The 13,773-nt window shown below is 37.8% G+C and overlaps 1 long non-coding RNA gene across 1 annotated transcript in view; it reads right to left on the reverse strand.

Annotated features, from left to right (window-relative positions):
• LOC142833777 (uncharacterized) overlaps positions 1–13,773 on the reverse strand; it is a 442,137-nt gene that overhangs the window by 102,417 nt on the left and 325,947 nt on the right. The window contains exon 2 of the long non-coding RNA XR_012907446.1: positions 12,311–13,134. This is a non-coding gene — a long non-coding RNA (uncharacterized LOC142833777). The remainder of the gene's footprint in view (positions 1–12,310; positions 13,135–13,773) is intronic.

Genomic DNA, 13,773 nt, shown 5'->3' on the forward strand with positions numbered 1-13,773 from the left:
TTTGACACATCTTAAGCTTTAATAAGTCGTATTATATTAGACACATCTCAGCAATATTAAATATCTGTGATCTATGCATGCTTGTATATTTGTTAGGATCACAGATGTCCTTGTACACATGGAATGTGAATTATTCAGAGCTGTATCCTCAAAGATGGAAATGAATACCTGTTTTCCACCCAGAAGCCTGGGAATCACTGTTATTAATGACCTGGTGACCTTTGCTATCTACAGAGCCAGATGTTATCCAAATCCCCAGAATATTTATCTCACACAGTCTTTCCCCAGACCTTTATGTTTATCTTTGTATCTTAGTTAATAGAACCCATTCTTAGGGGAGATAACACAGGTACTTTGTAGCCTGCTATCTCAGCAATTGCACCAGATCCTGGCCCCTGCTATAGGATCCACCTTCACTTCATTTTGGAAAGGAGGTTCAATGTAGTCATGTCTTAAGCTTTATCATGAATATGGGGGTGATGGTTGATAGAAAACTTGTATTCAAAATTGTACTGGATTTAAGTATGCCTAAAATAAATTGACTTGTTGTTAGACTCCAGAAGATTTGAAGCAGGACTGAGTAAGTCAGGCTGAATTAGATTTTGCTTCTTATCTCATGAGGTTTGCTTCCCAGTTGACCGTAAAGCTTATAGGATCCCCCACATATATTTAGCTCTAATTCATTATTTATCACTGAACAACAACATACAAAGGCCAGAAGATTGCCAAAGTGGTCCAAGGTGCAGGAAGAAATATGTCATCTACATCGAGTGAGTGCAGCACACAAAGGCTGATGGTTCAACTGTCCATGTTGACATCCACCTTAGCAGCGTGGGTATCACCAGGCTAAAGCTGGAGAAAGACTGCAAAAAAGATCCTGGAAAGGCAAGCCCAGTCACAACAAGTCAGAAAGGATAAAAATAAAGGAAAAAATGAAATGATTGAGATGATGCAGGAGTAGAGACATCTCATACAGATCTTTCATTAAAGACTGCTTAAATAGTCTGAAAGAGAGGGGGGACGATATTTAATTGCATACAAAAAAGTGAGTTCTTGAGACTTCATTAATCTTGGTGTAATTTGTCCCTCATTACTCCCTTTTTCTATATTGAAATCTCTACTTCCTCCACAAATAGAACATTCTCTCATTTATTATTTTCCACCTCATATCTGTTGTACACATGTACACATATGTACACATACACAAGTTAAAACAACATGGACTGACAATAATACCCCACAGGAAGTACAGACTAACAAACTTTCAGTATCAATGACAAGAAACATCCTTTCAAATGGTTTGTCACTCCTAAAACAATTTTGCTTATTGAAGTAGGATTAGATGATGTTTATGACTTGAGGGTGGACACCTATTGATTAAAACATTACACATTCAGGACACAAAACTCCGATGATTCAAGATTCATCTCACATGAAAGCCTCTTTCAATCTACCTTCCATGGTTTTAGAAAATACTATGCAAGCTGCCAAGGGAGGGAAGTAATTAAATGGTCTTACCCAGCTGCAATACCTATGAACTATGATAATTACCAGCATTACAAGATATGTATAAATGTGTACTAAGTGGTACTCATTTGCTAGTGGTGGCATCCAACATCTATATGATCAGACTGAAAACCTGCTGAACAAGAGGAGAATCAGCTCTGGTTCTGAAAATCTAGTCAGTCTCCCACAGTTAGTGAGGTCATGAACCTTAGAAAATAATCTACTACTGCTACCTTGATAGACAAGAATAATCCCTTTCTTCATTCTTAATCTTATCTTTATGTCCATAGACAAGTATAGCTACCAAACCTCATCAAGAAGCCTCTGCAACATCAAACAGTGATCATCCGAAAAAAAAATTGTAAATAGACACAATGTAGAAATGAAAGGAACAGGGACACATCTACATTATCATTTCTGTAACTGTGGTCTAGAGAATATTATGTAACAGTGGACAGAAAGATAGCAAAGCTTTAATACCAGGAAATTTTTAAACTTTTACTGATTCCTTGTGGATTTCACATCATGCATTCTGATCCCAATTATCTCCCTACTTTAGCATCTGCTCTCTGCCCCTGAAACCTCCCCTTCAATTCAAAAGCAAATTTAAAAGAAAAACCAAACTTAATAAAGAAGCAAAACAAGTGTTCCAGTGTGGGTCTCTGTCTCTATCTCCATCCGTCGCCAGATGAAAGTTCTAGGATGATATGCATGATATTCGTCAGTATTGCTCTAGGATAGGGTCATTTCAGGTTCCCTATCCTCAGCTGCCCAAGGAACTAACTGGGGGCCTCAGCTTGGGCACCTGGGATCCCCTCTAGGGTCAAGTCTCCTGCCCATCCTAAAGTGGGTCCTTTAACTAAGAAATGGGGTTCCGTGCTCCCCTATCCAACCTTCCTTTATCCCGATCCTCCTGTTTCCCCAAGTCCCCCCTCCTTTCCTTCTACCTTTTCTCTCCCCATCTCCCCTTACCCCCATCCCACCCCACCCCCAACATCCCACTTTTCTCCCCGGCAATTTTGTCTACTTCCCTTATCCAAGAGGATAACTATATGTTTTTCCTTGGGTTCACCTTCTTACTTAGCTTCTTTAGATTCGACTATTGTAGACTCCGTGGTCCCTATTTATGGCTAGAAACCAATTATGAGTGAGTACATCCCATGTTCATCTTTTTGGGTCTGGGATACCTCACTCAGGATAGTGTTTTCTATTTCCATCCATTTGCATGCAAAATTCGAGAAGTCATTGTTTTTTACCGCAGCGTAGTACTCTAATGTGTATATATTCCATACTTTCTTCATCCATTCTTCCATTGAAGGGCATCTAGGTTGTTTCCAGGTTCTGGCTATTACAAATAATACTGCTATGAACATAGTTGAACAAATGCTTTTGACATATGATAGAGCATCTCTTGGGTAAATTCCCAAGAGTGGTATTGCTGGGTCGAGGGGTAGGTTGATCCCGAATTTCCTGAGAAACCGAAACACTGACTTCCACAGTGGTTGCACAAGATTGCATTCCCACCAGCAATGGATGAGTGTACCCCTTCCTCCACAGCCTCTCCAGCAAAGGCTATCATTGGTGTTTTTGACTTTAGCCATTCTGACAGGTGTAAGGTGATATCTCAAAGTTGTTTTGATTTGCATTTCCCTGATCGCTAAGGAGGTTGAACATGACCTTAAGTGTCTTTTGGCCATTTGAACTTCTTCTGTTGTGAATTCTCTGTTCAGTTCAGTGCCCCATTTTTTAATTGGGTTAATTAGCCTTTTAAAGTCTAGTTTCCTGAGTTCTCTATATATTTTGGAGATCAGACCTTTGTCTGTTGTGGGGTTGGTGAAGATCTTCTCCCAATCAGTAGGTTGCCTTTGTGTCTTAGTGACAGAGGTCCCAAGGAGGAGCAGAAGGAGGGAGAACATGAGCAAAGAAGTCGGGACCACGAGGGGTGCACCCACCCACTGAGACAGTGGAGCTGATCTACTGGGAGCTCACCAAGGCCAGCTGGACTGTTACCAAAAAAAGCATGGGATAAAACTGGACTCTCTGAACATGACGAACAATGAGGGCTGATGAGACGCCAAGGACAATGGCACGCGGTTTTGATCCAACGCAATGTGCTGGCTTGGTGGGAGCCTAGCCAGTTTGGATGTTCACCTTCCTAGATATGGACGGAGGGGGGAGGACCTAGGACTTACCACAGGGCAGGGAACCCTGACTGCTCTTTGGACTGGAGAGGGAGGGGGAGAAAAGTGGGGGGAAGGGGAGAGGGGTGGGAGGAGGGGGAGAAGAATGGGAGGAGGGGGAGGGAAATGGGAGGCTGGGAGGAGGTGGAAATTTGTTTTTTTTTTCTTTCTTTACTTTATTCTCCTTTTATCAATAAAAAAAATACATAAAAAAAACATTGTATTTGTTCCTATCCCTATTTCTTACCTTTGATTCATTGTATCTTTTCAGTTAACTGTTATAATAAAAGAAACAAAACCTATAAAAAAAAAAAAAGAATCCAGAGGTAAAGTCTTGGAATATTAAAGGATCAAATGCCTTTTTACTGAAATTGGGCTCTTTCCCTTCTGTGCCCAACTTGTAAGCTTTAAGGATGTTTGGCTTTAATTCCTCCTATGTAGAGTGGTTTATTTCATTGTTAATTTATAACGCTACAAATGAAGAACAAAGCTCCATGTGCACTGGGTCAGTTCTCCAACAGCATGTGAAAACAGTGAGTGCTTTGGGGAAACTTGGAATGCCGTAAGTTAAAGGAGATACATTTTGACTATATTGTTTGAACTTGTAGCTAATGACTTTGCTTTGATAAATTTTATGTGAATAAAGTCTACCCAGACAAAAAAAAAAAGAAGCAAAACAAGAAAACCAAAACAAACAAATAGGCAAAAGGCAAGAAAGAAAGAAAAAGGAGAAGAATCTTATCATCGAAGCTGTAGTGTAGCCTTTTGATTCAGAGTTTATCTGTTCCTTAGTCCATTCATCTTTTCTTATAAGTGTTCATTACCAGGATCATTGACTTAGATGGAGACCTCTGGTTGTTAAACTAGCAATAATGGGTCTCATGGTGGGGCTCATCCTCTCAGATATCCTATTGGTGCCCTTTGTCATGGAGATCATGATGTTTTGGATCTTTAGGTTTGTCCCATTCACATGCTCCAGTAGTTCATAGATTCCGTGGATGTTGGAGTTGGAATACCAGGATGTTTTTTCTTCTTTTACTAGCTACTTATATTTGACCTACGCTATTAAGTTCATGAATGCAACATGTAGCAACCAAGTAAAGAATTGCAGTAAATTTTATTCAAAAAATAGTAGCATGATATAAAAATAAGATGTTTGGGCATTTAGATTTAATTTCTCTTTGTTTTGACAGCATAAGTTGTCATTAGTGTTTTTGGTCTTGGCCATTCTTTTTTTTATTAGTTAAAAATTCAAACATTTTATTTATTTTTTTGCTTTATAAATAATACCATTCAAAATTTCCACCTCCTCCCCTTCTCCCATCTCCCTTCCACTCCCCCCTCTAGTCCTAAGAGAGGGCAGGGTACCCTGCCCTGTGGGAAGAACAAGGCTGGTGTAGGAGGTTATTCTGTATTTGTATTGCTTTTATTGGTTGAATAAAGAGACTGCCTTGGCCTTTTGATAGGGCAGAAACATCCAAGCCTACGAAAGTATGCATCCAAACAGACTAGGATCCCAAAAAGCCAGTACATGCAGTATAATCAAATCCCAGTGCCATTATTATTGGCTTCTCAGTTGACCCCCATTGTCAGCCACATTCAGAGAGTCCAGTTAGATCATATGGCTGTTCAGTCCCAGTCCAGCTGGCCTTGATGAGCTCCCCTTAGATCAGTCACACTGTCTCAGTGGGTGGATGAACCCCTCACAGTCCTGACTTCCTTGCCCATTTTCTTCCTCTTTCTGCTCTTCAACTGGACCATGGGAGCTCAGTCCAGTGCTCCGATGTGGGTTTCTGTCTCTATCTCCATCCATCGCCAGGCAAAGGTTCTTTGGTGATATTCAAGATATTCATCATTGTGGCTATGAGACAAGGCCAGTTCAGGCACCTTCTTCTCTACTGCCCGAGGACTTAGCTGGCCATCCTTAACAGGTGTAAGATCAAATCTCAGAATTGTTTTTATTTGCATTTATCTGATGACTAAGAATATTGAATATTTCCTTAAGTATCTCTATCACCATGCACCAAACTCACGTTCAAATGGATCAAAGACTTTAACATAAAGCCAGCTATACTGAACCTCATAGAAAAGAAAATGGGAAGTACACTTGAACACATTGTCACAGGAGACCACTTCCTAAATATAACCCCAGTAACACAGACACTGAGAGAAACAATAATAAAGGGAACCTCCTGAAACTGAAAAGTTTCTGTAAAGCAAAGGACATGATCAACCAGACAAAATGACAGCTTACAGAATGGGAAAAGATCTTCATCAACCCTACATTAGACAGAGGTCTGATGTCAAAAATATACAAAGAACTCAAGAAATTGGTTATTAAAAGACAAATAATGCAATAAAAAGTGGAGTATAAAACTAAACAGAGAATTCTCAACAGAGAAATCTAAATTCTTTTTATTGTTTTTATTGTCCTATACATCTTTCTCTGTTCCCCTTCCTTTCCTCTCTCCTTCTCCCCTTTCTCATGACCCTCACACTCCCAATTTACTCAAAAGATCTTGTCTTTTTCTCCTTTTCATGTAGATCCATAATGTCTCTTTTAGAATCCTCTTTGTTATCTAGGTTCTTTGAGGTTGTGAACTGTAGGCTGGCTTTTCTTTGCTTTATGTCTAATAGCCTCTCTGAGTGAGTACATATTAAATATGTCTTTCTGGGTCTGGGATACCTCACTAAATATAGGTTTTTTTTCCTGGATCCATCCATTTGTCTGTAAATTTCAAGACATCACTATTTTTCTTTTACCACTGTGTAGTATTCCATTGTGTAAATGTACCATGATTCCTTTATCTATTCTTTGGTTAGGGGGCATTCAGGTTGTTTCCAGGTTCTGGTTATTATGAATAATGCTGCTATGAACATAGTTGAGCACATGTGCTTGTGGTATGATTGAGCTTCCTTTGAGTATATATCCAAGGGTTATACCAGGAATTTTTAGGGGAAACAGTTTTTTGAGGTAGTAGTTTTTGTCCTAAACAGAAACACAACTTCTGAGATTTCCAAGGAATGCTGAATTCAGGCTTCTGTTTACCTAATGACTATTCTCTTTACCTGGTCAGAGTCCTTTCGTTTAGGACAATGTCAACAATACTGTCATTTTTGGGGTTCCACTTTGGACATAACAAGAATCACAGTCTTGTAGTCAGTCACCTAGAGGGTGATAAATAAAGTTGTATTGATCACTAGTCAAGAAAATGACCCACAGACCTGTGATCACAGACACACCAGTCTGATAAGCAAATAACTTAATTGAGGCTTCCTCATGCTAGGTGGTTCAATCACATGTCAAATTGACAAAAAAACCTAACTGGAATATGTGCCTTGATAAATTTGGCTCAGTATTTCTTCTCTATTCTTTTCTTTCTTAGTTTTGAAATGGGAATGTCTTCTGTGTGTCCCTGTGTATTTGGAATATGCAATTTTGTTCTTCATTTCTTTTCTTTCCTTCAGAAACCAGTCAAGTATTTCCTGTGGGTCTCTGAAAAGTCTTTGAACTTATATGCTTGGCCTGTAATGAGAAAATTAAGATGCCAAGGTCATTTTAATAAAACATGCTTAGGAGACCAGATTTTCACAAATTTGTATAATCACATCTCCAAGCAGTCCAGTCTGGCTAATGTAATAATGAAGTCCACATATAACCTGCATTAGCACAATCAGCTACCATTGCTAAAAAGGAAACCATTTTTCTTCATGAAAATTTTTCTTTGCATTCTTAGGAAATAGAATAAAGGAGGTTTTGATCTGACTCACCTATTTTTAAGCTGCATTTTCTCTAATGTAGCCATTGTGGAAATCAGTATGGCAGTGTATTTGCCAAGGTTCTCTAGAAAGCTGGTCAGAAATAATAGGATGAAAAAATATCCTTAGTATTTATGAATGTGACAACACAGTTTCACAGTGGAACAACCAAAATCCAGTCTACAGTGTAGATTGTCTCAACTCATCTTTAGTGTTTGTTGGAATCCTGAAGAAGTAAGCTAAGTACTGCCTCAGCAACAGAATAGATGAACTACTTACTCAATGAGAGTAAACACAGCATGTAAAAATAGAAATTTTTCTTCTTCTGTGTTCTTTATTGTGGTTTGACATTAGACAGTGTTGCCCAGATTTAGGAGAGGTCATCTCACCTTAATGATCCAATCAAGAACATCTCTCACAGGTGTACTCAGATACTTTGGTTTTAGTTGACTCCTGATGTATTCAAATTTACAACCAAGAATAGACAACAGAAATCTATCCCTTATCAACTTGACACACAATCATATTCTTTCATGTCATGCTTATTCTTCAAAGGGAAACTATATACAGGTCATAATTATACTTAATATAAGACTATCTTATATGCTACCAGAAAGCCATTGCAAGTTTTAAAATAGTTTGCAATATTCTTTGAGGGATAATATTTTACTATTGCATAACTTAAATATAATAGCCAGTGATATTATCTCAATTATTGTTGTTTTTCTCTCTTCTGATGAAATTGTCTAGATTTGTTTACTCTTTGTGGAAGGCTCTGAACTAAACTTTAATTTCAATTATTATCATAGTTAAATTTCTTTTGAATAATATATAGTTTCTTCTAATAGAGATTGCACATATTGTTCTTACCATTTTAATAGGATACCTAGTAATTATTTTATAAAGAAACAATGAATGTTCTGCATAACAAAAACTTAGAGGAAAGCCAAAGATTTAGCTAATTTTGACAATATATTAGTAACATTGTTTATCTAAGAGACCAATGTGTAGAAATTGATTTAATTATTTGCACATTAAAATGAGTTCCATGATCATTATGAAATTTAGTAAGAATTTTCCAAGAATGAATAATTATTTAACAAGAATCTTCCTACTATTAAGTCAATGGGTAATCAGTGAAGGCTTTATTCAATAGGATAGATAATAATAGAAATCTAAACATGTGTTTTAAATCATTTAGTAAAAAGATAAAAGTAATTAATCTTAAGGGTATTCTGACTCTAAACATTTCTAAGAATAAACAAAATTTAAGAAAACCTTATTGATGTTTGTTGAAAATCAAATATTAGTTTTATTGCATGGAACTGAATTTGGATCTTAAAATGTGTTGGCAACTTTCTTACTACAATTAACTTAATGAAAGACATTCTATTTTTTATTTTTACAATATTCTATAGCATACTTTAATCTTCTAACATTATTTTTGTCTACTTCATTTTGAAAAATATTTATTTTATGATACTAATTCTTTTCCCATCTAAAAGCATTTAAGGCACTTTTAAAATATATTTATGGAAACACATACATAAGTAGGTTACAGCACAGAAGAGAAAACTGCTATAGCTCTCAGATGCTTCCCTTCGACATTCTTAGCCTTTGGACACTAAGTTTTTCCACTTTGCAAAGATTTACCTAATGATTACACAGATATCACATTACATGCAGAGGAGGGTAATAGATGGCTATTGACATGGGGAGGGATTAAAAATGCTACAAAATAATTTGGTTCTGAACTTTTATATTCCAGCCTCTCTATATTGTTAATGAAGAAATCTGTTAATCAGTCTTGCATTACATCCAGTGGGAGGTGTGATTGCTTTTAGGAACTTTCTGGCACAGTAATTGAAAGGGTTTTCATTTTGGTTCTCAATTTAAGTATAGATGCCATTAGAACACATGTCTGTTGCTATGATAAAACACCCTAACAAAGGCGATATTAATGGAGAGTTTGTTTCAGTTCCAGCTCCAGGTTATAATCCACAATAGCAGGGGAACCAAAGGGGCTATAATCTTAGTCATGTCACATCCACAACAAGCAAAGAGAGAAATGAATACATGTATGCATGTAGTTGATGGAGCTCACCTTCCTGATTCACATGCAGTCCAGCAACCAACCCACGGACTATTACTACCCACAATAGCCTGGGACTTCTGCAATAATGAACATAATCAAGGCAATTGCTCTTAGATATGTCCACAGGAAAATATGACCTCTACAGTCCTTGCTTGATACTCTGTTCTCAGGTGACTCTTAACAGCTTCAACTTTGCATGTAAAAGCAGACATTACCATATCACAGTTTGTCAGCATTACAAACCAACATATCATCTTAAAACAACATCCTTTCATCTCTTGACCTCAAAGTCTTTTATTAATCTGACAAAACAAAATAAATTTCAGCTTTAAAAAATGCCAAAGTCTGAGTTTCAATTTTCTAAAAGTCCAATTTTGAATTGTAAACTCCTAAAGAAATACAAAAAGCAAATTATACATCTTAACATCTAGTGGCAGAGAGGGAACATTCTTAGTCTAGTAGAGAAGAGCCTAGAATTTAGCAAAAACAATCAGATTAAAAAAAAATCGAAGTCCATCAGTAAATAATTTCTTGTTTTTCCAGTGTAGAACACATGACTTCTCCACAGTAGCTCATCTCTCTATTAATTACAGAAAGTTCTTCATCATTAGCCTGAACTATTTTGCCATGAGTTTTCTCTGTTAAACTAAGCACAATATTATCTGTAAATTCATCTTCACTCAAGCTTTCAGGACACAGGCAGAGCACAGCCACATTCTTGGCGAGCATCACATGAATAGTGCCCATTAGTTTCTTATAAAGTCCTTATTTCTGCTCTGAAGTGTAAGGGACAAAGCATTTGCTCTCTGCATTTTTTTCAGTACTACTGGCATCCAAATCTCATCTTTATCTCTGATTCTAGAAGATGATGTCTTTCCTAGACCATGTTCTAAACTCTCCCACATTCTAGTCATAGTGTGGTTCATGTGGCATAAGAACCGAGTTTTATGTATGTAAAAACCGAGTTTTATGGATGTAGTTAGTACAGCAACAATTCCTTGGTACCAATATCTTTTAGCTTCAGTTATGCTGTTGTGATAAAATACACAGAGAAAAAGCAAGTTGCCACCAACACTGCTTACTAACATAATCATTTACTTGTTTCTCATTCTCCCAATATGAGCTTTATGAAGATTTGGAGCCATGAGACAGATTCAAGAGAAGAGTTTGGGACTTGAGAAGATAGGTTTGAGGGGAGAAAATACCCTGATTCTGAGATACTTTTTGATGCTTGAGAATTACTCTCTTTTCTCACCATGTTTACACAGCATCTCGTTTTAATGAATGACTTAACTTCCCCATGTAAGACTTAAATGACTCAGGTTAAGTCATCTAAATACATTTCCTACTGGAAAAACTACCCATGTGAATATAAATCAGAGAATTCTCTCTGCAAGGTATGAAAAGAATAAAAAAGTTTAACTCACATGAGATTACACACTACAATGCAGGTATTGAGGGACACCGAGCTGTTTTAGCAAATGTGAGCAACAGTTTCCAGAGTTGATGGTTGTAGTGATAAGAGCGGCAGGGCTGCGTCCCCAGCCCCCCCCCCCCCCGCTGCCTGGCTAGCTTATACCCCAAAATAATTACACGGACACTGTATTCTTTTAAACACTGCTTGGCCCATTATATCTAGCCTCTTCTCAGCTAACTCTTGCACCTGGACTAGCCTATTTCCAATCATGTGTTGTAGCACCCCAAGGTGCGCTTACTGGGAAGATTCTAGCCTACATCCATCCTGGGTCGGAGCTTCATCGCGTGTGTCTGCCCAGGAGCTGGGAGCATGGCATCTCTCTGAGGCGTCTGCTCCCGAGAGGAGAGCTGTGAAGTCTGAGCTCACTTCCTCTTCCTCCCAGCGTTCTGTTCTGTTTACTCCTCCCACCTATCTTCTAACCAATGAGGACCAAGCAGTTTCTTTTTATTTAACCAATGACCTTCCTCCATCATTTTCCCTTTTTTGATTTAAACAACAACAACAAAAAGACTTTAACTTTAACATAGCAAAATTACATATAACAAAACAGTTATCAAGTAAAAGTTACAATAATCTTTATCACAACTAAGGAAAACTATAACTATAACTAACTATTCTTAACTCCATCAAAGACTTCAGAAAAATACAATACTACCTAAGCAAACAAGAAAAAAGCAACTTTTAAAACTCTAGAAATGACAGAGACATCTTGCTGCCTGGACAGTAACCCAAAGTTCCTCTGTACCGTTGGGGCATCCATCTTCAGCCTTCAGGCCCATGGTATCCAGCAGACATTTCCATAAAGCAGGAAAATTCAAAGTCAGTTCAGTCACTATCTGTTGTGTCCTGCAGAATGTCTCGCAGACTCTTTCATGAATCAGGGACCCCGAAAGATCATCTCACCTTAGGCAAGTTCAGTAGTCCTCTCTCTGTGGGTTCTCTGTGTCCAGTTTATGCAATAGTCCAGGCAAGAGCAGTTTCTTGCCCAAATGGCTATCAAACTCCATAAGGATCCTCTTCGATGCCCATCTTCCTCTTGAAGTAGATTGGTGCTGCCAGGAGCAGAGTGTCTCATTGTCAAGAAAAGTCCTAAGTTATTAAAACATTTAAAATGCCATATTCTATAATCTTTGAAAAATATGAAGAATGCCTATCTAAAATATATCTATGCACATCTAGGAAATATTAACTAACATGACTACAAACTTGACTATTATTTATGATTATCCATCAACAACCTATATCTCCTAATTATACATTACATTTTAATAATGAACTACACAATCACAATACCTTAATCAATATCAGAAATACATATACATATAACAAAATTGACCGTAAATCTCTATCAATAAAGCAAAATCTATACTAATGCAAATTATTCATACCTATATCATATCCCCCTTTAAATGTAAAAGAACATTTATAAACATTTTTTGGGAATATGGGCGCAGTTATTTCTCTCCAAACTGCTTCCTGCTGAATGGGGGCGTCGTTAATTAGGTCTTTCATGGTATAACCTGTGTGTTAGTTTCATCTCAGTTGGCAGTTGAGCGAAGCAATTTTCTGAAGGTGTTCACACCAACCCTTCCGGAGGGCGTGGTCCATCATACCAAATCGGAATAGAAGAAATGAACAGGGTCTCATCCTCTGTGAAAACAAAATAAGAATCTCTTTTCCAAAGTATCATATCCTTAGATACAAATTTCAAAGTCAAGGTATTTTCAAAATATCTATGTTGGATTAGTTCAGCAGCATTTATAAATAAATATCTTTTAGCAACTTTTGCTCTTTCCTCAGCATTCAAATAATTCAAAGAGAGCATGATAGCATACAGTATCAAAATTCTCTGTGTATTTTCCATTTTTGTGCGCTTTATTTTAACCTCTATTTCGTTTATTTTTACTTTTAACCTTTTGCTTTTTGAGACAGGTTCTCTGTATCTTTGACCTGGAATAACTCTGTAGACCAGGCTGTCTTTGAACTCTCAGAGATCTGCCTGTCTCTGCCTCCCAGGCATTCGGGATTAAAGGTGTATGCTACCACAGCTTGAAGTCACAGAGGTCTGTTTGTCTCTGCCTTCTAGACACTGGGATTAAAGGCGTGTGCTACCACACCTTGAAGTCACAGAGGTCAATCTCCCTCTGCCTCCCAAGTGTTGGGATTAAAGGTGTGTACTACCACACCCAACTACTCTCTTTCATTTTTTACTTTTAAGAACTTTTAACTTTTAGCTTGCATATATTTTTAACACACTGTTTAGAAATTTTCTTTGTCTTTGAATCTCTCTTTACTGTATATCTCTCTTTTTCTGACCACATGAGTCTTAAATTTACCAAGCAATGTCAGTAGGACTAAAGCCGTGGCTTTGCCAGCTAGATCCAGTCCATTCCTTAGCTTTCCAGCCTCGTGGCTGAGGTACTGGCTGTAGCCATGTTTACTGCCACAACTCTATGGCATTTCAAGGTTTCTGCCAGCAAGTAAGTTGCAGCATTATGTCCACAGACAACACACAAGTCCTCTCTCTGTAGTCGGCCCTCCTGCCTCAAACAGTCAGAGTTTGCCCTGGCAGGATGGACCAGAAAGCCAGCATTTTTAAACGGTACAGCTTTTTTCCTGCTATGGCTGAAAACTGAAAAGCATGCATTCAGCTTTTCATCAACACTGTTTAAGTGTTTTGTGGCAGGACCTCTTAATGAGCTGCAGGGATTTGCAGCTAAAGCTGAGTCAGGAAGCTTCTCTTAGATGAGAGCGCT

Source organism: Microtus pennsylvanicus, chromosome 13 (assembly GCF_037038515.1).
Source record: "Microtus pennsylvanicus isolate mMicPen1 chromosome 13, mMicPen1.hap1, whole genome shotgun sequence".
NCBI classification, from domain to species: domain Eukaryota; kingdom Metazoa; phylum Chordata; class Mammalia; order Rodentia; family Cricetidae; genus Microtus; species Microtus pennsylvanicus.